Source organism: Sinohyriopsis cumingii, chromosome 5 (assembly GCF_028554795.1).
Source record: "Sinohyriopsis cumingii isolate HCF-2022 chromosome 5, ASM2855479v2, whole genome shotgun sequence".
In the NCBI taxonomy this organism is placed as follows: domain Eukaryota; kingdom Metazoa; phylum Mollusca; class Bivalvia; order Unionida; family Unionidae; genus Sinohyriopsis; species Sinohyriopsis cumingii.
The window spans coordinates 59,540,087-59,563,884 of NC_142965.1; the positions used below are offsets into that span (position 1 = coordinate 59,540,087).

The 23,798-nt window shown below is 37.5% G+C and overlaps 1 long non-coding RNA gene across 1 annotated transcript in view; it reads right to left on the bottom strand.

Moving 5' to 3' along the window:
* Window positions 1-9,515: 9,515 nt before the first annotated feature.
* Window positions 9,516-23,798, bottom strand: part of LOC149799254 (uncharacterized) — a 29,168-nt gene continuing 14,885 nt past the window's right edge. The window contains exons 2-3 of the long non-coding RNA XR_016421125.1: window positions 22,291-22,414; window positions 9,516-14,482 (exon numbers count right to left, since the gene is read on the bottom strand). This is a non-coding gene — a long non-coding RNA (uncharacterized LOC149799254). The remainder of the gene's footprint in view (window positions 14,483-22,290; window positions 22,415-23,798) is intronic.

Here is a 23,798-nt window from a genome sequence, read left to right on the forward strand (position 1 = left end):
ATTAGCCGTCCTGGATTCGAATCTCTGTAGCTAATAAAAAATGATCTAACTTCTGTAATAATATTCTTTCAAAACATTTTCACTGTATTATCTGTAGGATCCTGTGATAGCACTTTCCACTCACTGGTGTATATTTGTATCCATCTATATTACATTATATGTGCCTTGATTTCGGTCACATGAATCAGTAGTGAGCTGTGTCTGCAATGCACGAATGCTTATACCATCGACTACGTTCCATCTTTTGGGGGATGTACTCATTTTCGAGGAAATATATATACGAGTTGGTACGTTCAGGCAATGCGAGTCTTGCCTTAACCCGCCAAGCTAGGTTCGAATTTGAACGAATGAATTAAAAAGTCCTTGCCTTCATGATAATTTTCACAATATATTTAAATGCAATCTTGTTTATTCTGACATTCTATTGCTTTTGTGGCAATATAATGGGAAACTAAACAAGAAAGTGTCAATAATAATAATAATAATAATAATAAGATTATGCTAATAATAATAATAATTATTATTATTATTATTATTATTATTATTATTATATATTTAGCTATCAGCTACAAGTACATAAAAAAGGACCCAGCTTGTTTGCTGGAAATTGTTAATTACAGCCCCAAAAAGAGGAACTTAATGGAAACAAACAAAGGTATATCCATTAATAATACCGTACCTTACAACTTAGTTCATTGTTGCATGTCTGGAATCTGAATTCACCTAAGACTTCGTCAGTTTTAAAGCTGCAGAGATGCTAGTTCAAATCCAACAATCCCAGACAAAAGTACAGTGCGGGGGGGGGGGGGCAAACAATTTTGGGTCTCATCTCCCGTCAATGACAGCAAACTCAATCAGTGATTCGTCAATTTTAAAGCTGTACACCAAAAGACAAAGTCACAGAGAGGTCGGTTTGTGAACACAAGATTAAACAGAGCAAAGCCAAATTGGTTTGGCATATTTCGCATATCGTTAAATTTTAAAAGAAGTGATACTGCTATTAAATTCTTGCTTAACTGAAGTCTTCAAAAATCATTCTGTTCACCTTTGACGACAGAAAGTAAAACCCCTTAATTTAATAGTTAATCGGTCCTCTACACAAAAAGCTAATTTTTACCCAAAATTAAAAATGCTATTCTAAATGATTAATGCTTGTATTTATTTTTTCCTATATACAGAGGCGTAGCTATGATATTTTGCGCCCGGGGACGAACTATAAAATTGGCGCCCCAGCCCCCTCCCCGTTTAATCACATTTTTGAATATTACCCTTGTTTACTTATTATAATGTAACGTTGTAAGCCTCATTTTGGCGCCCCTGTACCTTGGCGCCCGGGGACATATGTACCCCCCTTCCCCATCCCCCCGCTACGCCTCTGCCTATATACGCCACCGCGTTTTTCAGGTTACTGTTAGCTAAGCAGCATGGACAGTGTAACTGAGTTCTCGACTACCATGGAAACGTTACGTCATTTAACGTACGCTATGTTGTTTTTTTTTTTTTTTTTTTTTTTTTTTTTTGTTTTTTTTTTTGTTTTATCGCTTTTTCCCTCTTCTGTTTATATTATATATATATATATATATATATATATATATATATATATATATATATATATATATATATATGCATTAAATGTGGCCTTACCACCAAATGAATGGTGATCCCCCAGCTTCCGTTACAGAGACTGCGACTAGTCAAATGAAGAGACGATTTCTCATTAAACCGCGCCTAATTCGTTGCTTGCAATATGACAATCCTAGAAATAGCTAGACCACTACGGTGGCCTATGTGGTTTGAGCGTCCGCCTCGGGTGCGGGAGGTCGAGTGATACCAAAGACTTCTAAAACTGGTACTAGCAGCTGCCTCGCTAGGCGCTGAGCATTAAGAGGTTAGTGTTAGGACCGACCGGCCTGGTGTCAGGATAATGTGACTGGGTGGGAAATGATGCTACATGTCTGCGGCATGATGTCCCAGTGCTAGACACCACTATAATCTGCCAAACTACAGACATCATAGTGATATGACTGGAAAAATTTGTAAAGCTACGTTAAAAATCCAACACACACACACAGAAAGAAGAGCGGCTGAACAAGACGGATAAAGAACAAGCAATCAGAGGCTCACGGCGGACGTTAGTACTAATATTAGTATTAAATAAGAGGACTACTCAATTTATTGGATTATATGCAAGTAATATGTTTAAAGTGTTATTATTAGGCTAAAAGAACGCCGGGTGTGAATCACACCCGACTTGGTCCATTAACACGTATATACTCATGTTAGTACCCTGTCCACGAGGTACAAGTAACGGTACTAATATTAGTACTAACTCTGATGCAGTGCTGTCCAACCTTTTTGAAACCATGGGCCACTGAAAAATGTTTTTCGTGAAGCCGAGGGCCTCAGCAGAAAACTGAAAAGCAACGACTATATTGCTGCTCGAGCTCTGGCGGGCCATTTAAAATCAGCACTGGGCGGGGGGGGGGGGGGGGACGGCATGCGGCACGCGGGCCGTGGGTTAGACAGCACTACTCTGATGGATGGAGTACCTGAAATCAAGCTAATTGAAGGTTTTACCATAATACCGATGGTAAATTTGGTAGAAATCCAACAGTTGTTAGAATAGTTATGGTGTTAAAAATAGAATTATCAATATAATCAATAAGACGTCATACCATTTGCGAATATCCTGAGGAATGCCGAAAATAAAAGCCTTTGAAAGTTTGATGAATATAAATAAAGCTGTATGCCAAATTAAAGTATTGTCGCAGAAATCAATGTTACGATGACCGGGAACCGGAGCATAACTCGAGTAAATTACGTATGGAAAGTAGGGAGTAAACCTTGGTGAAGTTATCATCATTATTAAACTGAATGTTATGTCTGGTACAGTTCAACAATCCAAACAAAATGTTTTGCTGCGCAAACGAAGCGGAGGGACAATCTGAGTCATAACTGGTGTCAGTACCGGATTACCAAAAAGGCAGAGTATGCACCCGCCTAGGAGCCCCGCGACAACGGATCACAATAATATTGTTAAAATGTATTAGGAGATAAATTGCGAGAGAGGCCCCAAGATTCCGACTGCCTAAGGGCCCAAGGGCTTCCACAGGGTTTAATCCGGCACTGACTCGAGTCACACTTTCGGTACTCAGTGTGATGAAAGTGACGAACCAATCCAGAGAAAAAGATAATTATTACTTACCAGTTACTGGCCTGTGATTATGGCTTGTCAACTTAGGCCGCTACCAGACAACATTAACTGATGTCATGTAATGACAGAAATCGATCAGGGTCTCATGAATAAAAGGCAGCATGCCAACTTGAGTTGAAATCTAACAGTCCGTTGTAAAATCATGCTGCGGAAACCCAAGTTATGAAAACGGTCTATTCAATCCTGTAATACACCAAAATACTTACTTACACTGGAGCCAACTTTGCGTAAAGATGCTGATAAATCTGAAATACATCTTTAGTATGCTAGAGCGGTTGGTAGGACTCGGAATACACCTTTAGTATGCTAGAGCGGTTGGTAGGACTCTAGAATTAATGTTGAACTGCACTTAAACCCCACAATGTAACATTCATCAACACTGCCGTAGAGTAGCTAAGTACTTAGAATAGGTCGAGTAATGCATTGTATTTAGTATTAAAAAAGTATATTTTCCGAAAAATGTTTATAATAAACGTTCATAACGACAAAAACAATTTTAAAAGTATCGTAAAACGACTATTGTTCATTACTTCCGTAATATCAGCCACACGAGAGTTTCACGCTCAAGTTTATCTCCAGTTCACAAAAGTTTCTTAAATAGAGTTTCATTTGAGGAGAAAACCCTGAATAACTGGCAATTGTAAATGCAAACAAATGTGTAACTTTCCTACATTACATGCACGACACCTGACGAGAAGCTAAGGGGAATAACTTATAAGCAAGAATTATGGTATCGCAAAGCAAGCGGATTAATTTGAGACCTCGTGAATATGGCGCTACAATGTAAATTTGGGTTGAAATTCAACTGTTCCCAGTAAAGCTGGTTGTTTACTGTGTTGTCGCCATACATAAATTTGCCCATGAAATGAAAGAAACACACCACTTTTGGGACCGATAGTATAGGTATATTTTGTAAATCCGACTGTTAGGGTTAAAAAGGGTAGATAATGCATGTTGCACATTTGTTGTGAATGATCAATTGTTATCTACCCGTATCTTAAATGACACTAAAAAATGTTACACCTTCTGGCTGGTCTCGTGGTCTTAAACATGCCTCGGTCTGTACATCCAATACATACCTGGCACTACGCTTCACCTGTCAGTTACAGTCTCATGTATATATCAAGAGCAGCCTGCCTATAAGATTCCAATAAAGTGCAGCTTTCCACGATGGCAAATAATTTCATGCTGAACTTAGGATGATCCGCTTTCCTTTTATAATCAAGCTTCCACGTTTAAACAATGTTTCCTTACTAAAACACTACCGACTTCCAACCTTAGGTAACCAGCATAGCGGTATGCGTGGTATTGAGATAAAACACATGTTCCCATGATTCATCAACACATGCTCTGTTAATCAAGTATCTTTTGTTGTTACATTACCAACAACTCAATAAATATTGCAATTTCTTTATGTTTTCACATGAGAATCATCTTGTTCACAATGGAAGCAACAATGGTTGTTGGTTAAACACCATTTTTCTGCACACGATACATGACAGCCAGTGTAACTGATGGAGGAATCTTGACACCCAAATTCACTAATGAAGTACAAATCAATGTCGCTGACACGTTAACTCATTATATACGTTTCTTTCCTTAATGCATACCTTTTTGCTATATCAATATACGTCTATCATTCAAAACAATCAATGTAAACAATAAATAAAGCTTGGATCTGAAAATATCGCAACCTAAATGGTGTATATCAATAACAACGTTACTGTCGCTAGTGTAATTACGAGCGAAATCTGTCAGATAAAGATGAAAAATAAAACTGAAGATTGAATTAAAAAGTCTCTGAATCAATCGTGCATACTCTTACGTGCCATATGTTGCGATGTTCATTGGTTATAAAATGCTTACGTTACTGGGTCCAAATAATATAAATAAAAATCAAAGGATTGACTAAACCCTTCGAAAATGTAGCCATATTTCATATGTCTGAAAATAAAATCTTGATAAATCTATCAAGTAATATTTTGACAACTTTTAGCATAAATAATGCTTAATAATACGTACGTTACCGATACATACGTGACAAAGATATACTAAACAACTGAACACATGATGATAGCCGGCCAACTTTGCATGATGAAAGGTGTCATGCCGCCATCTTTCAATTTTCGTTATACAAAAAACATCAAGTACAACGAGGACAAGCCAGTAAAATTGTGTTATACCCTATATACTAAAGCCCGTTTATAGGTAAGCGATTCCAATTAAAACTTTTGATTGACAATTACGTTTTTATTGGACAGGAATCATACATTAAAATATAGTGACCTCTTTGTTTGTAATATGTGAATTTGCGACTTAAAACTTATAATGATTCTTTGGTCGTTTACAAGCCTTCCAACCCGTAACCGTAAATTATTAGCTAGCTGAATGATTGGAATGAATTGGCAATGAAATCTCTCTCTCTCTCTCTCTCTCCTGCTTTTTTCAGAATATTGCGCTTTTGTTGTCTGTACCAAATTACATAGCTAAAATAGCAGAGAACGGTGTATCCTATTGAACAAAGAAAAAGAAGAGAAATGAACAATAAAACACTGATGTTATGTGTGTAAACATATTTTATACTGCCAGGTAAACCACGGTCTAGGTACAATGAGTTGTAAAAGATAAGATATAAATCAAAGATAATGACCAGTCAAACAGATACCTCTACCGGCGATTAGCCGATTATCTTCTCGTTTGGTGCTTGGTAAAGTGCCTTGCCAAAGAAAATAACACTGTAGCCGGACCGGGCAGATACCCTTTCAGTCGTGAGTGGGGTAATCTAACCATTGATCTACCACGGCTCCTGCCTCCATTACACACAAGACGTCACATCGATAGGAGTATCGCTCGGCCTCACTCGGAACATCTCTCGGACATTTCTATCAGGTCGTGTATTTTAAGACCTCACGGAAATGGCCGAGCAATGTTCCGAGTACGCTCGGCCTAATACCATTTCCTTGAGCCAACAGGGGGTCCTTTAAACGGGGACGAATTCTAATTCATCCTCGCCTTACTCTCGGATTCGGCTTTCGTTTTACCTATTCACATACCCTATGTGGTTTTAACGTGAAAATTAGTGTGTCATTAATATGTTTCTTGAGTCAAATGAAAAGAGAAGAAAGCCAATGCAGACGACTCGTAATATCTCATGCCTTTTCGCCAACGGGAAATCACATCGAGTGTAGTTCATTTATCGCCATATTGGAACTACTTAAATCACATGATCAAATTATGGCTGCTTCCGACGCAATATTTTTTGTATTTGTTGGTCTGAAACTCTAGATATGTTAGGAATGTAATTACCCGAGTAAATAGACGGACTTCCGGCAAATGAATAATATGCGAGCATATTTATCGACCGTATTACACACGTGCAAAAGCCAGATATGTGACTTTTTTTTGGAACTCATGACAAAGAAAAAAATCATTCACTAAACCCTTAACTATGATTTTTATATGGCAATTGCCTCGACTTGAGTCAATGGTAGGGGATGCATGCATATGAAAGCGCAGAGCTTTTTCAACTACACATTTCAGTTATGATAGTTATCCACACACATCCCACCCCACACCCCTTGATTTTGGACATATGATCATACACATACAAAATAGTACATAAACAAAACTCTAACGACTGTCTACTGAGGCAGTTGCCAAAAGAGAAAAGAGATTTGTCTCGCCTATGCCAAAACAAGTATTAGGAAAAAACACGCCCAAAAGGATAATTTTGTTTTGTCTCAAGCACGACGAATGAGAACAAAGTACAGAAATCTCTTAAATGGACAGCATAAATAACAGTTGACGACTACATCAGTAACTTCACGTAAGTGTATATATTACAGAATATTTAAATTTTATAATTGTTATGACGAGTACCTTACCACTGCAACGCTTGCCCTTGCAACAAAACATTATTACAGAAGTTTAAATTATAAACCTCATAAACCTCCTGCTAAATTTGTATCATAAACCTCCTGCTAAATTTGTGTCATAAACCTCCTGCTAAAGTTGTATCATAAACCTCCTGCTAAATTTGTATCATAAACCTCCTGCTAAATTTGTGTCATAAACCTCCTGCTAAAGTTGTATCATAAACCTCCTGCTAAATTTGTTTCATAAACCTCCTGCTAAATTTGTATCATAAACTCCTGTTGAAGATTTAAGTTTTGTGATAAGCCTCTTGTTGATGTTGTATCTTTGTAATGCTGATATAAGTGACAGGATATGTGACCTATGTGCGACAAATGGGATTGGTTACAAATTTCATTATTTGTGTCAATGCCAGTTTTTTAGAACATAGGGAAAAAGTACTATCTCAGAATAGTACTGCAATAACTGTAATAAAAGTTAGTTCTTCTTCCTCCACCATTTATACTGGCCGCCATGTATAGCCTATCTTGCGCTGAAAAATGGAGTTAAACCCTATAACAACAAGAACAATAAAGCGCTCGTCTTCATAGATTACTCAAACATGTCACCTCTTTCTGCGCGAGTCCGAGTCTCAGCTCGATCAATGTGAGTATGTGAGAATGCTTGCCGGTAGCTTCCCGTGGGTCGATGGTCCTTTCCGGGTTCTTCCTCCACCCAATATACTGGCCGCCATGTATCATGTGCTGAAAAATGACGTTAAAACCTAGAAAACCAAACCAATTAAATTTTCAGTTGGTAAATCCATTAATTGTTCTTTACTACTGTGATGTTTTACCCCAACCCCTTGTATTATACATGTATTTATAAGTCTGTAAGTGGAGCCAGGTAAGCTTTGTTTTTCCAAGTACCTAAGTTGGCTAATCCTCTTACGTAACCCAGTCTTTGTTTGAGCTCTTGAGTGGAAATCTGGCGGGAATCTTTGTACATGGGAACACGTGACGTAGACAACTTCAAAGAGCCGGAAGCCGACAATGGTAGGCTGGACAGTACATGGGGACACACAGACTGACATTTTTATGATTGACAGTTCGATCAAATGACCAGAGTCCGTCGCCATCCAATCGGAATGCGTTGTAGGTGGGACTTGATTCGAGAAACTGGCATAAGACTTGTACAAGCCTGAAATTCGTCAGTTGGTGTTTAAGAGTCGCAGTGACACACACTCCGTTAGCCATTCGTAAAAATTGGCGGAATTTAGGAAATTCATGAAATAGCTTCGATCAGGTAAGTTTGATGTTACGTTGATTCTGCTTGATACGACTGCTGTTAATTGAAGAGAATTTGTCGTATGTATACATTTTACTTGTATTGAAGTATGAATAGCTAATTATGACCTTAATATTTTGCATTTTTTTCATGACTTTAGCTAGTACTTTTGTTTACGATTGATTACGATGTTGATTCGTTGCATCATTATTCATAATGTTACTATGTACACCTTATTTGTGAGGCGAAAATGTTCTCTTCTTTCGCTAGTAATATGTGTGCATATTATTTCGTGGATTATTACGTTTACGCCCTTTTGAAAGGACGATTTGTATTTGTGAAGAATTGTATTGCTCGCTAGCCGCTATAAGAATTAATATTGTAATCCTTTGCGTAGTTATATTTTGGTAGACAAGAAATTTGTTTACGTAATGATAGATTTTGCCATTGAGTAACGGATTGCCGTTTATCACCATTCGAATGTGAATATTGTGGATTTGGTACGCTTGTGTAGGAAATATATATAAATATATATAAATATATAGATAGTCATATTACTAATCGTAGTAATATTTTAGTACAATCATATTTGAAATATTTTGTATGTATATACTGATAGGGCTCAGTATGTAGATATTTGAATCCTTTGTGTGATTGTGTTATGGCGCCATTTTTGTAAGCGGCGGAAGTGTATGGGAATTTCGATGTGTGCGCATGCGCGACCCAAATGTCCCGCCTTAAACTGATGGTTCAGTTCAGTGACGTAGTGTGAGGGAAGATTTTTATAACCCTATGCTAATGCATTATACCTTTCAACAGGAAGCTTTCGGGGGACGAAAGAATTTCAGAGAATTTCGGGGGACGAGAGAAGTTCAGAGAATTTCGGGTGACGGTGAGAGATACCGAGTGAATTTCGGGTGACCTCAAGGGATACCGTCAAGGGTTCCGGATACTAGAAGAGGAACCGGAAGTCAAGATAACGGCAAGGAACAAGGATTATAGAAGAGGAAGCGGAAGTGGAGATCACGAAAGGAGAGAAAGACAAGGGAACGAAGAGATTTAGATGAGTAGCACTCAAGAAGGGAAAAATCTCCTCACACTGTGAACTCAAATGATGATCAAAGGGATCATTGGGTGAAAGAGAGACATTGATTACTTTAAATTCTTTTAAATTTCATTTATTAAATTGTTATTGTTTAAATTTCATCTTTGTATTTCTTTTAATTTAACTGTCGGCATTACTGACTGGGGGCTCGTAGCCATAAATATATTTAGTCAATAAATAATATAGTGTCCAGAATTAACCTTCTGAATAAGGACCAGGGGAACTTCTCATAATTCGTTAAAGTCTATAAGAAGAACCCCACCCCTAGACAACCACTACACCTTTACAACTACCTTGCTACATTTGTTTATGTTTACTTAGTAAGATCGTGCGATGATATAAAATCTCACAATATGGAACACACAAAATGACGCAATACAGGACGCCTAATGTCCATCCTGTGTCGCTGGTTTTTACGAAATCGCATAATGTACATTGATTGTCGCAAGAACTGCAGTATTCTTACCACTGTTAAACGCCATGTAAAATAAAAAAAGAAAACCCAAGGTGCATTTATTGCGCACCACGAAAAGGAAGTGCATCTCAATTTACACACTATATACTACAAATAGCTGGTGGTATATAATGACTACCATACTGGTGAAATAACGTACTCAATGTACACAAGAACTGTGGGTTTACCGTTGAAGTGTCTTCAAGTAGTAATTGTTTCTGAATACAAGATAAAACTTTGATATGTGTTTGGTTACTCTTGTTTTTTACTCTGCAACTGAAGATACGCGAATGAATGTTTAATGACAGTAACAAGTTAATGTCGTCATCGAGCAAAAAGTTCTTTCTTTTTAGCTTTCTCAATTAATCACGATATATATATAATAGCATTTAACATTATGCAACATTGGTTGTAACTTGTAAATTGATTCTTTGTTGCAAAAATTAACTGTGTTTAGTGCGTACAGAAAATCATTCCCGAAATTAAATCAAAATCAACTTGTCATCAATAACTTCATCAATAATCTAAGTTATAATTTCCTACATCAGAGAGGAGTAATGATGGTTGTACAACATTAAGTAATCGCATCTGACATTTGCATAGCATTACGATAATTGGAAAAAGTAATCGCATCTGACATTTGCATTTAATTACGATAATTGAAAGTGGCTTGATTACATCATTTATTTCTAAAATGTTTTCCAGCATCTCTAGTTCCACAAATGTCTGCATCTTACGGTATGCACTAATTCCGCCCTAATTGTATGAAAAACCATGTATCATGAAAATGACTGCTCTAACTGAAATAGACATTGCATACTAGTGCAACTATTGTGTTTACAAACTCTATGAGAGAGAATATCCAAAATCTCTTCAAACAGAAAGAACAGTAATTAGTTGTAAATTATTTCGGTGGGGGGGGGGGGGCTTCGCATTAAAGCAGAAAAAAGCATCTATTAACTTGTACGTAATAATTCTGAAAAACCTACTAAAATGTCATTCTATCCCATAATTGTTTAACATGAATTTGATTTATATCAGTTACAAAAATGTAAGCAAAGTAAAAAGAAAATATCAAAAAGTCTTGTTACTCGACAAACAATCGATCAAAAAAACAAACAAATAATTGTTCTGACAACCTCAAAAGGTGGGGAATATGGAAAGCCCATTCTATCCTTCGTAATAAGTATCTCAACCAATTTGCAGTTCAGTGTATCAAAAAGCTTCAACACCATCAGCGTGCAAGACCGTTTTGTCAAAACGGTATTCATGCTGTGTAGTGCGTCTAGAACTTACTCTAGCTCAAAAGAATACTTACAACGTAGTTATCGAATTGGTTATCTGTACAACGTAGTTATCGAACTGGTTATCTGTACAACGTAATTACTGAATTGTTTATCTGTACAATGTAGTTATCGAATTGGCTATCTGTACAATCTAGTTATCGAATTGGTTATCTGTACAATGTAGTTATCGAATTGGTTATCTGATTCTTGACTCGAATCCTGCTTGGACCAGCCCGAGACAACTCCTGTGTTGTGTCCCTGAGCTGATTTGCCGTTAAAAAACCAAAATAACAACAACTTTAAAAAATTACGTTTAAACACGACGAAAGTCTCTTTTCTGTTGGTAAAAACATTTTTATAAATATTTATCTTTCCCAAGTCTTAGATCGTAAAATGTCATTTATCCGTATATCAATCAAGCAGACGTTTCACTCGTTCGGTTAAATGGAATATCCATCCAAGCTTTTGTTTATATCATTTCAGCGGCTGAGATGGTCAGAGACCGCTATGTCACAAAATTCCGTAGAAAATACTTGCCATGGAATACTAGGGTACTTACTACTACATAGAAAGTCCACCGCCAAAAATATGAAATTGCCACAAAAAAGCTTCCAAATAAAACAAGAAGAGCTAAAATAAAACAAACATGCTTGTTAAATGAAAGTATCAAAGCTTATACAATACGATTAACAGAACAAAAACAAAACAGGCACAAACAAAATATACAAATGTTTTTTTTGTAAATAACAAAAAAAATGATGAAAGCAAACGCCAAACGAAATAAACGATATTAAAACAATATGTTCAAATAAAACAAATGAGGCGAAAACGAAACAGATGTCAACAAATGACAGAAACAAGAAAATGCCAAACGAAATAAACGGTATTTAAATAAACAAAAATCAAATTGGCTAGGCTGAAGTACAATGAAAAAAAGGATACAAGAGTGTGTAAAGAAATACACATGTACAACACCCATGCGCAAACACAATCGACAAATGAACAAAACACAATAAACAAATTTTCAACTTTATGAATAGACCTGAGAGGGCACCTGTATTTAAATGGGAGATTACATTTATTGTGGCACGACACGAGCGCAAAATATTTGAACATGGCGCATCAGGTGAGACAAAATGATTTAACGAACGGGGCCCCGATTGACCGTGTAATCTAAGGTCTTCGTCTTCACCGCGTGGGTCCGAGTCTAGGGCTCGGCCAAAATGGGTAGGTGAGTAAGATTGTTAGTAACGTCACGTGGGTCGGTGGTTCTTACCGGGATATTCCCGGGTTTTTCTTCCACCAAATATACTGGCCGCTATGTATAGCCAATCATGTGCTAAAACGGCGTTAAATCCAAAACATGCACAACATTTACCTAATGCTGTAATGCTGTAAATTAAAACGGTTGATTTGGTTTCACTCACCATAAACAGCAATACAGGTGAATCGATAAAGCCACCGACCACTCCGATGACCCCAGTGACGCTGACAGCATCAGGTTCTCCTCTTTAACTGACTAGGGCATCATTGACATCGGCTACCACAATCAACACCATCAGCGAACATTGTTATTCGAAGTTTTTCCATGCAAAAAGAGTGAAAAGATTGTGAGGTGTTTATTTTCCAGTTTAATCAATTCGGTTCAATCCATTAGAACATCATCAAACTACCAACGAGTGGTTAGAGGGACTTAATAGTATTTTAGGCGATGTTTCATCAAATGATTAACCTCTTTTGAGGGGGGATGGGGACAGAAAGAGTGCTATATGGACTATCCCTAGATTCCGGATTATGCTCGATACACTAGCCATAAGGGTGATTATTTTGTATAACAAATTAAAATTTATTATGGAGGTAAACATACATTTAATCATCTGAGTCTGCTATGATTTTATACGAAGTCTTCCATCTGTATATATTTTCTTCGGCTTGAATGTATTCTACTTTTTTCTCCTTGGCACAAAGAAAGTATCAATTGGACATAAAATGGTGCTTTTACTTTTATTTTTCTTGGAAATTCTTTGATCCAGCCAAGTTTATATATAGATATATATGCCTATTCTTTAATCCTCATCTCGAGTGTCACGAAGAGTTGTCATGGTAATTAGTATTTACAGATCCAATCAAATCGCTCGAATTCCGTTATGAATTATTCATTAGCTCGATTGCTGTTATTGAAAGTGAGTTCATCGGCTTAGCGTATCCAAGGACGAAGGTTATGTCCGGAGTTCATTACTGTTCTTCAGATATATTATAAAAATCTATAATATTTGTTCTACGGATAAGGTTCATTCTTAAGCATGACCCATTTCCATACCAATCCAACTACGCGCGTCAAGCGGTCTTTGAAACGATGTGCAAAAGGGAAATCTCTTTTTGAAAAACCACCTAAAAGGAGCACGGATTTCGATCTGCGAAAAGTAAATCGCCGTATACCTGGTAAATAAGCATGGAATTCGACTGCGAAAGGTAGCTTCGTTGTTAGATTGCCATATTCACAATCAGAGGGTTATAAGTTTGAATCCTGCCAAAACCGGCAAGGATCTGCGCCCATGATTTGTCTCTGGCCAAAGCACTTCACTCCTACTGTCTTGTGGTACGAAATATTTTTTTCATGTGCTAATGTACCGTTAAACACCATCAACCAACTACTTGTAAGATGATAAACTCTCTCTCTCTCTCTCTCTCTCTCTCTCTCTCTCTCTCTCTCTCTCTCTCTCTCTCTCTCTGTTCCCCACTCATACAGTGTTGGGCCCATTTATACAACTTCTGTTTCTGAAGAAAATATATAGAACGGACGTAACGGCATTAATTCGGCTTCAACCTTCGCTGTGGGAGATCCTTTGGATTTTACAAATAATTTTTGGCATCGACTATCCTATACAGAAATAGGCCAATAGTGAACAGAAACGTTATGAAAACTTACAAACAAAAAGACAAATGGATTCGGCGACGGTCTATAAAATATATCTAAAATATTTCAGTACTTACGAATACATATTTCTGGCTTATAAATATTAACAGTGATACGCACGAAATCTTTGATTCGTTCATTTTCTTCACGACATATAGAATGCTTTCGTGTAGTCCTAAACTAAATACAATCTCCTGACAATGATCAACCATAAATAACATCAAATTATATATTGTCTTTGTTCAGAGGAATGACCGTTTATCACGAATGCTATAGGCGGCTCCGGGAGGTACAAATTATCATAAACTGAAACGATTCTGTAATTAGCCGCGGTCTCCTGAGACAACCCGTCTGTTTGCCTTTTGTACTGAAACAAAAATGGTCAAGCGTCACGAAAAATTATCACATGATATATTTTGCAGCTGACATGTTTAAAAATGCTAGTTAGAGAACGAAGACGATGAATTATTGTAAAGAATATTTTTCTGATGTGTGCTGTTAGAAGTATATGATAAAGCGTGGAGATTTATGAAAGAAAGCAACTGAATTTGCTCTAGTTTCAACTGAAATAACACTTATGATTCATCATACCATACAACCCTGGACGGTTATAAAGGGATTAAAAACAATTAAACCAAACTATCTTTCTTAACCACAAACAAAAATAAACTAATGGAATAGTGAGCATTTTGCAAAATTGCTATGATGATGACCATTATGTGTACCATACTGCAAGGCAATGAACACGTAATTATAATGCATCATGAGGTAAGCAAACAAGGGCAACAACTCTCACAAAAATTGCTGGATCACAAAGATCTGTCGAGATGCGCATCTTTTTAAATAATGGCCGTAATATGTGCCCCATTTCACAGCGTTTTATAAAACTGCGATTCGTGAGATATATTTTACACTGCATTTAGCTGCAGGACAAAAGAGACAATCACTCAAAGAGAAACTGTGAGAGCACACTAATTTGTAAGTTTATCTAGCAAGACAAGTTTGATTGACACCAGATTTACTTGGACTTGGAAAAACAAGAAAGTTCAGTAGAGAAAAGAAAATGCTGAAAAAAACGGGAAATATTAATGTGTTATAAATCTACGTAATCTACGAACATTCTCAAATGTTTTGTTGTTGTTGTTTTTTGTTGGGTTTAACGACATTTTTCAGCACACGATAGGCTATACATGGCGGCCAGTATTAATGGTGGAGGAAGAACCCGGAAAAACTCTGGAAAGAACCACCGACCCACGAGAAGCTACCGGCAAGCTTTCCCACATACCCACACTGGCTGAATCCGAGACTCGAACCGGCGAAGACAGAGGTCAAATGTTTTGTAAAACAAAATGGAAACATCTGGAGGATATTTTAATCTTTTGATTTTGAAAGCATGTTCGTTTTACGAATGCGTTGTTACAAGGTACTTGTCATGTACCATCGATACTCGCGCAGAAATCTGATATAAGTACACACTGCATAGACCCAGATCTGCCATCGCATAATGAGCCAACATATCTGGCTCTATGCAGTTTTGTTAGAAGTAATAAGTGGACCATACATATAGACTCTGATCTGCCGCGCAATATGTGACGGCAGATTATGGTCTCTGATGCTTACAGTTGACTTCGTCTTATAAATGAGTATGTACGATAATTTGAGAATGAATGCGGTGTTTCATAAATTGAGGTACCTGTGAGCTTAGGTCGGTCATGTGTAGTCAGGCCAAACCTTACGCTATTTGTGAGCTGTGGTATTGGAAGGAAAAACGAAAGAAAAAATGACGGTCAATTTTAATGACGATTCAAGATTTGATGGAAACATCACCATTATGGGCATATCTTGAATCGTCATTTAAAGCTGACCTTCATTTTTCTTTCGTTTTTCATTTCACTACCTTTTCGTGGCATTTTTTACTTTCCTATACAGTGCGGGATCTGAGGGATTCGGTGCCTTGCCTAGCGTGCCGAACTCAGGACCAAACGGACGCGGTTTCGAAGCCTACCATCGGACTAGCCTGTGTCAGCTACCGTGGCGTGTCCTTGGGCAAAGCACATTACTCCAATTGCCTCGGCACTCAGCGTTTGAAGAAGACCTTGAATATAGTACCCCCAATGTGCTACATGATAAAAACAGCAAATTTCATCCATTTTTCTCTAAAATTAAAAAATGCAGATGTACAATCTTCACATTAAAGAGATGATCCAAGATGTGGCACGCGATACGTCTGTTACTGTGCATGTAAAAAGCATGCAAAGTTTCAGTTTTCAATATGAAACTGCAATTAAATCATTGCGGAAAGAAAAACGTGACGGAAAACTTACAATACTGACCCAAGATCATGAAGATATCACTGCCCCAGTGTTGTACGACACATGCGTCCTAATGATAATGTATAAGTATCCTAAGTTCGAACCCTAAGGCGGAAGGGCTATGAAGTCATCTAACAGAGCAGTAAAGAAAGTGTGATGGAAAACTTAAAATATTGACCAGTCGAATCGTCATTAAACACAGGACCACACACTGAGTACAAAATATACCTTCTAATGATGATATGTATGTATGTATGTATGTATGTATGTATGTATATAAGGTTTGACCCCTTAATTTAGAACATTTCTTAAATTATGAACCGGAATAGAAAGCGTCAGGGAAAAAGTAAAATATTTGGTTAGGGCCTTGACCTTGAAGATATGATCCTTCTGATGATATACAAGTATACAAAGTTTCATACCTTGACCTTGAAGATATGATCCTTATAATGATATACAACTATACAAAACTTTCATACCTTGACCTTGAAGATATGGTCCTTCTGGTGATATACAAGTATACAAAATTTCATGCTTTGACCTTGAAGATATGATCTTCTAATGATATACAAGTAAACAAAATTTCATTCTTTGACCTTGAAGATATGATCTTCAAATGATATACAAGTATACAAAATTTCATACCTTGACCTTGGAGATATGATCCTTCTAATGATATACAACTATATAAAACTTTCATACCTTGACCTTGAAGATATGATCCTTCTGGTGATGTATAAGTATACAAAGTTTCATACCTTGATCACAAATGGCTTGAAAGTTTTAATGTGAAAACGAAAGTACCAAGGAAATCTAAAAATTTGATTTGAGACTTTGACCGTGACGATAGGACCTCCACCTATACAACCAATAAGATACGTAACACTTTTAATGCCAATATACACCAGGTTTCATACCTTGATCACAAAAAGCTTAACGTTAAAGAGCGGAAACAAAAGTGTGATGGATGGACGGAAAGACTGCTGTAAGAACGAAAGGAAAAAACAAAGAAAAAGTCCTCTGCATTTTGAGAAAAGGCGGGATACAATAAAATCCAAACCCAAAAATATATAAATATGCTGGTCGATGATTGAGGGAGGCCGTTTAAAAGGCGGGGGGCAATAGAACTCCGAACCAAAAAGGATATGAAGATGCTGGTTGATGATTGCGGGAGGCCGTTTAAAAGGATGGCGGCAATAAAACTCCAAACCAAAAAATATATAAAGATGCTAGCCGATGATTGCGGGAGGCCGTTTAAAAGGATGGCGGCAATAAAACTCCAAACCCCAAAAGATATAAAGAAACTGGTTGGTGATCGAGGGAGGCCGTTTAAAAGGCGGGGGACAATAAAACTCCAAACCAAAAAATATATAAAGATGCTGGTTGATGATTGAGGAAGGCCGTTTAAAAGGCGGGCGACAATAAAACTCCGAACCCCAAAAGATATAAAGATGCTGGATGGTGATTGAGGGAGGCCGTTTAAAAGACGGGGGACAATAAAACTCCAAACCAAAAAATATATAAAGATGCTGGTTGATGATTGAGGGAGGCCGTTTAAAAGGCAGGCGACAATAATACTCCGAACTCCAAAAGATATAAAGATGCTGGTTGGTGATTGAGGAAGGCCGCTTAAAAGACGGGGGACAATAAAACTCCAAACCCCAAAAGATATAAAGATGCTGGTTGATGATTGAATTGAGGGAGGCCGTTTAAAAGGCGGGCGACAATAAAACTCCAAACCCAAAAAGATATAAAGATGCTGGTTGATGATTGAGGAAGGCCGCTTAAAAGGCGGGGGACAATAAAACTCCGAATCCAAAAAGATATAAAGATGCTGGTTGGTGATTGAGGGAGGCCGTTTAAAAGGCGGGCGACAATAAAACTTCAAACCCAAAAAGGTATAAAGATGCTGGACAATAAAACTCCAAACCCAAAACGTTATAAATATGCTGGTTGATGATTGATGGAGGCCGTTTAAAAGCGCAAGAATGACGTTGTTGGTTCTTGATAGGATTTTAACGGTACATGGAACACATTATTGATTAAATCATGCGAAGGAAATGGGACCCAAGGACATACCGAGGCAGCCGACCAGGGCTAACCAGGACGGGCAATAAACCTTCAATCCCTGGATTACTAGTCCGACGCTCAACACGCTGATTTACCGCGCAGGTATGAGATTAAAGGAGAAATTAAATATGAACTGAAAAAAGTACGTTGAAGAAATCAGGGGTGAACATATATTTTTTTTTCATAAGCCGACACAAACAATTGAAGATTGGTTTAAAGACACAACTATATAACTGCTGTAGAAATGGAAAATTAAAAATTGAAGAAAAAGTAGATATGTCAGAGAAGAAACTGAGTAGTTAAAAACAACAGAATACCTAACTAGAAAGCAGTCCCAAAATGCAACATGCAATATGGCTACAATAACAATATAGCAGGGGAAAAAATAAAACATTTCTGCGCTGGGCATGAAGAAGAAAGAAAAAGGGGATCAATCTATGGAGAGAATTATCTAATATGATCAATATTGGCCTGTAACAACATGAAAACGTAGCTATTAATTATTTGTCCATAGGAATAGCGAAAAAAGATGTCATGTCGATACTAGACCCTAGGCCAGGTCCTGTCATAGGCAAGTATCTGAACTATGAGACGAAAAATGAGGATGATGAAGAAGCAAAAACGTGTGAAGGAGAAATGTGAGATCATACCGAAAGACGATCTGACGATTTTTTTATACTGATTTACTAAGCTGATTTACCTTAATTTCTAAGACTGACATTACTTGGGACTAAAACTTTTTGTTTTCTTTACTCTTCATGACAGCTCTATCATGTATAAAGCTGAACCTTTCCAAAGTGTAGCAGATGCCGTTAAAGAATATATTTTGAACTTTCTCACTGCCGTTTCAGCTGAAAATGGAAATGTGTGTGTGTGTGTGTGTGTGTGTGTGTGTGCGGGCGGGCGGGCGGGCGGGCGGTAGAGCATTTTAAATTCATTTCAAACTGGGAATCAAACAGTCCGCGGCGGGTTACGTCATCCATTCCCTTGTTTGTAAGTGCAAACCGCCATACCCTCTCGACTAAGTGTCTTGATGTATCTAAACACTATATGTAAAATATATATTCACACACAAACCAACCATAATGGTGCCTTATCATGTATGTAGACATTCGTGGTATCAGACACGCTAGCACTGGCATCCAGTCATGTACTAAAACCTAAAAACAGTCACCCCTGATTCTTCCAACATACAGTCACCCCTGATTCCTCCAACGTAAATCAATGTATATAAGCCTCAATCGTTATCTGGTAAATACTAGAGCGTCGTAACCCATATTGGAGTTCCGTGATACTGCTGCAGTACGCTCATGATTCAATGCTACAATTTCCTTTAAAGGTAGTTTCCTTTAACTGAAGTTGAAAATAGCAACTCCGATATTATGTATAGAGGATAATTACCACAGCGTAATAAATTTGTACTTGTGTCGGGGGAAAACCCCACCAGAGACACACTAGATGCATATGCTGCATGTGTACATGCAAGGGCTTTAACAGCACATCAGCACAATCCTGGTTATTCAGTGCCAAATAAAACGCAAGTTCTGAAAATGTGACGATGAAAATTGCTACATTCTTTCGAAAGATAAACCATTGCAAACAAGTGTACGCTTACAAGACAGTATATAAAGACGACATGATTCTTTCATAGGTATTTAATATAACAAATAAAGGTCAGAACTAGTGATGATATCTTTATTGGCATCAATATTATTCAGCGACAACAAAATTTTCAAATTAGCCGCAGTGGTGCACATAATGGATGTCAGATTGGCACTATTTTCATTCAGGAAAAATTATACATCATTAGAAAGCTTTTAGTCCAAATCCCATGACATAAATATCATCAGTTCAGGGGGGAGTACTGATAGTAATATTTTCACTACAGTCATCATGGTACCCACTGTATGTAGGACTGACACCAACTAGATATAAGAAATCTACTGATGTTAACCACGTCCTTTTGGGAGTAGAGTTAATAATATTTTCAAGATAGCTACCATGGAGACCATATTCAGTGTTAGTCATATTCATAAAGGACCAATACAATGAAGACCATATTGAGTGCTAGTCATATTCATAATGGACCAATACCATGGAGACCATAATGAGTGTTAGTCATATTCATTTAGGACCAATACCATGGAGACCATATTGAGGGTTAGTCAAATTCATTTAGGACCAATAGCATGAATACCATAGTAAGTGTTAGTCATTTTCATAAAGAACCAATACCATGGAGACCATATTGAGTGTTAGTCATACTCATAAAGGACCAATACCATGGAGACCATATTGAGTGTTAGTCATATTCATAAAGGACCAATACCATGGAGACCATACTGAGGGTTAGTCATACTCATAAAGGACCAATACCATGGAGACCATATTGAGGGTTAATCATGTTCATAAAGGACCAATACCATGGAGACCATATTGAAGGTTAGTCATACTCATAAAGGACCAATACCATGGAGACCATATTGAGTGTTAGTCATATTCATAAAGGACAAATACCATGGAGATCATATTGAGGGTTAGTCATACTCATAAAGGACCAATACCATGGAGACCATATTGAGGGTTAGTCATATTCATAAAGGAACAACCACAAAAGCTCTTTGATAAAAACTCCATTTCGAAAGGACTTTCCATCTAACTGAAGTGACTAATAAGATTTTCAAGATGGCCTGACACTGGACGTCATATCAGCGTCATTTTCATTCAAGACCAAGAAAAAGGATTATAAGAAGTCTTTCAGTGGAAACCTCATGATGATATGACCATTCAATCAAGAGAAGCAGCGATAACAAGATTTTCAAACCACTGATGCCACTGTGACAGCCATATATTTTCATTTGGGACCAAGCAGACATCATAAGAAATATTTTGGTGAAAACCCCATGTCAGTGAATTTCCTTTCAGGGTGGGAACCGATAAAAAGATTGCATGATGGCTGAATGTCGACCATATTGGATGTCAGACAGTCACCATTTTTATTTAGGACCAACTAGATATAATAAGAAGGTTTTTGGTCAAACCGTCATGTTGATATGACCATCCATTCTGGAAGAGTAGTGGCAACAAGATTTTCCAGAGAGCTATTGTGGTGGTCAAGCATTTAGAAGTTCGAGCAGAACTATTTTATTTAGGACCAACTAGACATAATTGTATGTATGTGTGTCTAAAATTGTACAGCTATCCTCCAGGCGGTTTAGGAGAAGCAGCGATAGCAAACCTAAGGTAACGGACAGACGGACGACGGTCAACGGATCATCCCATAAGCTCTTCTTGTCCTTTACAACTAACGGTCATGGAACAAACAACGGTAATATATACACATAAGTCAGCAGACAACATATACATTAAATATCCTTCTTGCAGGCTCGGGGATTTCGAATAGGTCCGATGCGCCCAAATGCAGGCTCGGGGATTTCGAATAGATTCAATGCGACCTCTTGAATGTAGTAAAGAGACAACTCATGGAAACAACCTCTTTTATTCCTATGGGCTGCGTCACGTGATGTTCCAGCTAAGAAGGTCGAGGACTTTATAAAAGAATACGATTCATATTAAAATTCCAACATTGTTGTTTAAGATTTGTACCCTGTTTTGCCCCTTATCTTTGCTCGTGTTCCGTTTGTGTGTAAACTGGCTCAATACAATCTAGTCAGAATTGTCCTGGTGTATCTAAACACTATATGTAAAAATATATTCACACATAAACCAATTAGATAACCCGACATACATGCTATTGTAACAAGGCCGTAAAGGAGACGACGACATTTCTTACCTGTAACTGGTAGTCCAGCCATTCTTTGGAATTGCTGAATAGCTTGCTTGACATAATCTTTGGACAACAGAGCTTCAGAATCTGAACCGCCTACATCAATGTAGCCATATTTGATGAGGTAGTCCTACAATGCAGAGGAAATGGGTATTAGCTTTGAAGTTTTATTTCCAGACAACCTCACAAAGAAAACATATTGGGGTAGAACTACGTAGCGCATTGTATGTGAGATTTTACTTTAAATGGTGTCGGGACATATTTTTGTATATCTTTGAAACATTGCTGCAGAATTTACCTAATTTAATAGTTTTTATCGGTGACTTCAACAAGGGTTTGATAGTGACTCACACAAAACCTATATATATAAGATATTACGATCACCACGCAAAGACTTTCCCATTCACATGCTATACCTTCAACAATAAATATTAGCAATACCAACATTAAATTCACATAGTATTTACGAAATCTATATGTCTTTACGACAGTATGCTCCTGTTACACCAATAGGCAATGCCGGTGTCATTTGTAACATCATTCATCTACAGCTTGGTGCATGTCATCCATGACTTTACATCTGAAAAGTACCTCTCTTCGTACTCTAAGGATAATCCGAACAGCCATGTTTTGAACTTTTTAAAGTTTCTGTAGTACATAAGGAGACGAACCAGATAGAAGTGAATTACAATATCTGGAGCTGAGACGCACCAAGTCCATTCGCAATTTTATTTCGGCTGCTGCCACTAAAACACATGTGTGTTCCTTAGAACTTTCAAGACTGGACTGTTGTAATTCACTTCTATCTGGTTCGTCTATATATGTACTCCAGAAACATCAAAAAGTTTTAAAAAACGGCTGTTCGGATAATCCTTATAGTACGAAGAACTGAGCGAACATTCCCAACGATCTGTAAACTTCACTAGCTACCCATTTGAATCCAGAATCCAGTCTGATTAAAATCAGATATCCTCTATCCTACGTGAAGATCTGACGACGACCGCTTAAGGGTCATGTTCTGGTGACCTTTGAATTAGCCAATGAAAATATAGCTTTCAAAAACTTGAAAGTGAATCAAATCATTCTATACACATTCATGCTCTTCATCGACAGTGCACTGTCTCCAAATGCGAAGATATTATTCTTCATCTGATTGGTTGATAAAATTAGTGATTATGGTAATAACATAGGTTACTAGAACATGACCCCTAAGCTGTCGCTGTCAGATCTTCATGTATAACAGTGGAGATCTGATTTTAAACAGACTGATCTAGAATCAAACACACAATCTGTTAACTATTATACAATTTGGTGACTTGCTCCAGTCCAATATACATATCTAACCTCATCCACGTGTACACCGTATCTAAAAACTGACCCTCCTCTTCCGACACTCGCATTTTCATTGTTCCCACTGTAAAAACAAAGTCATACCGACAAAGTTCTTTAGTAAACCAGGGCCCACTTACACTGAACGAATTTCCCATATCTCTTAGACATAAGGACACGGGCGT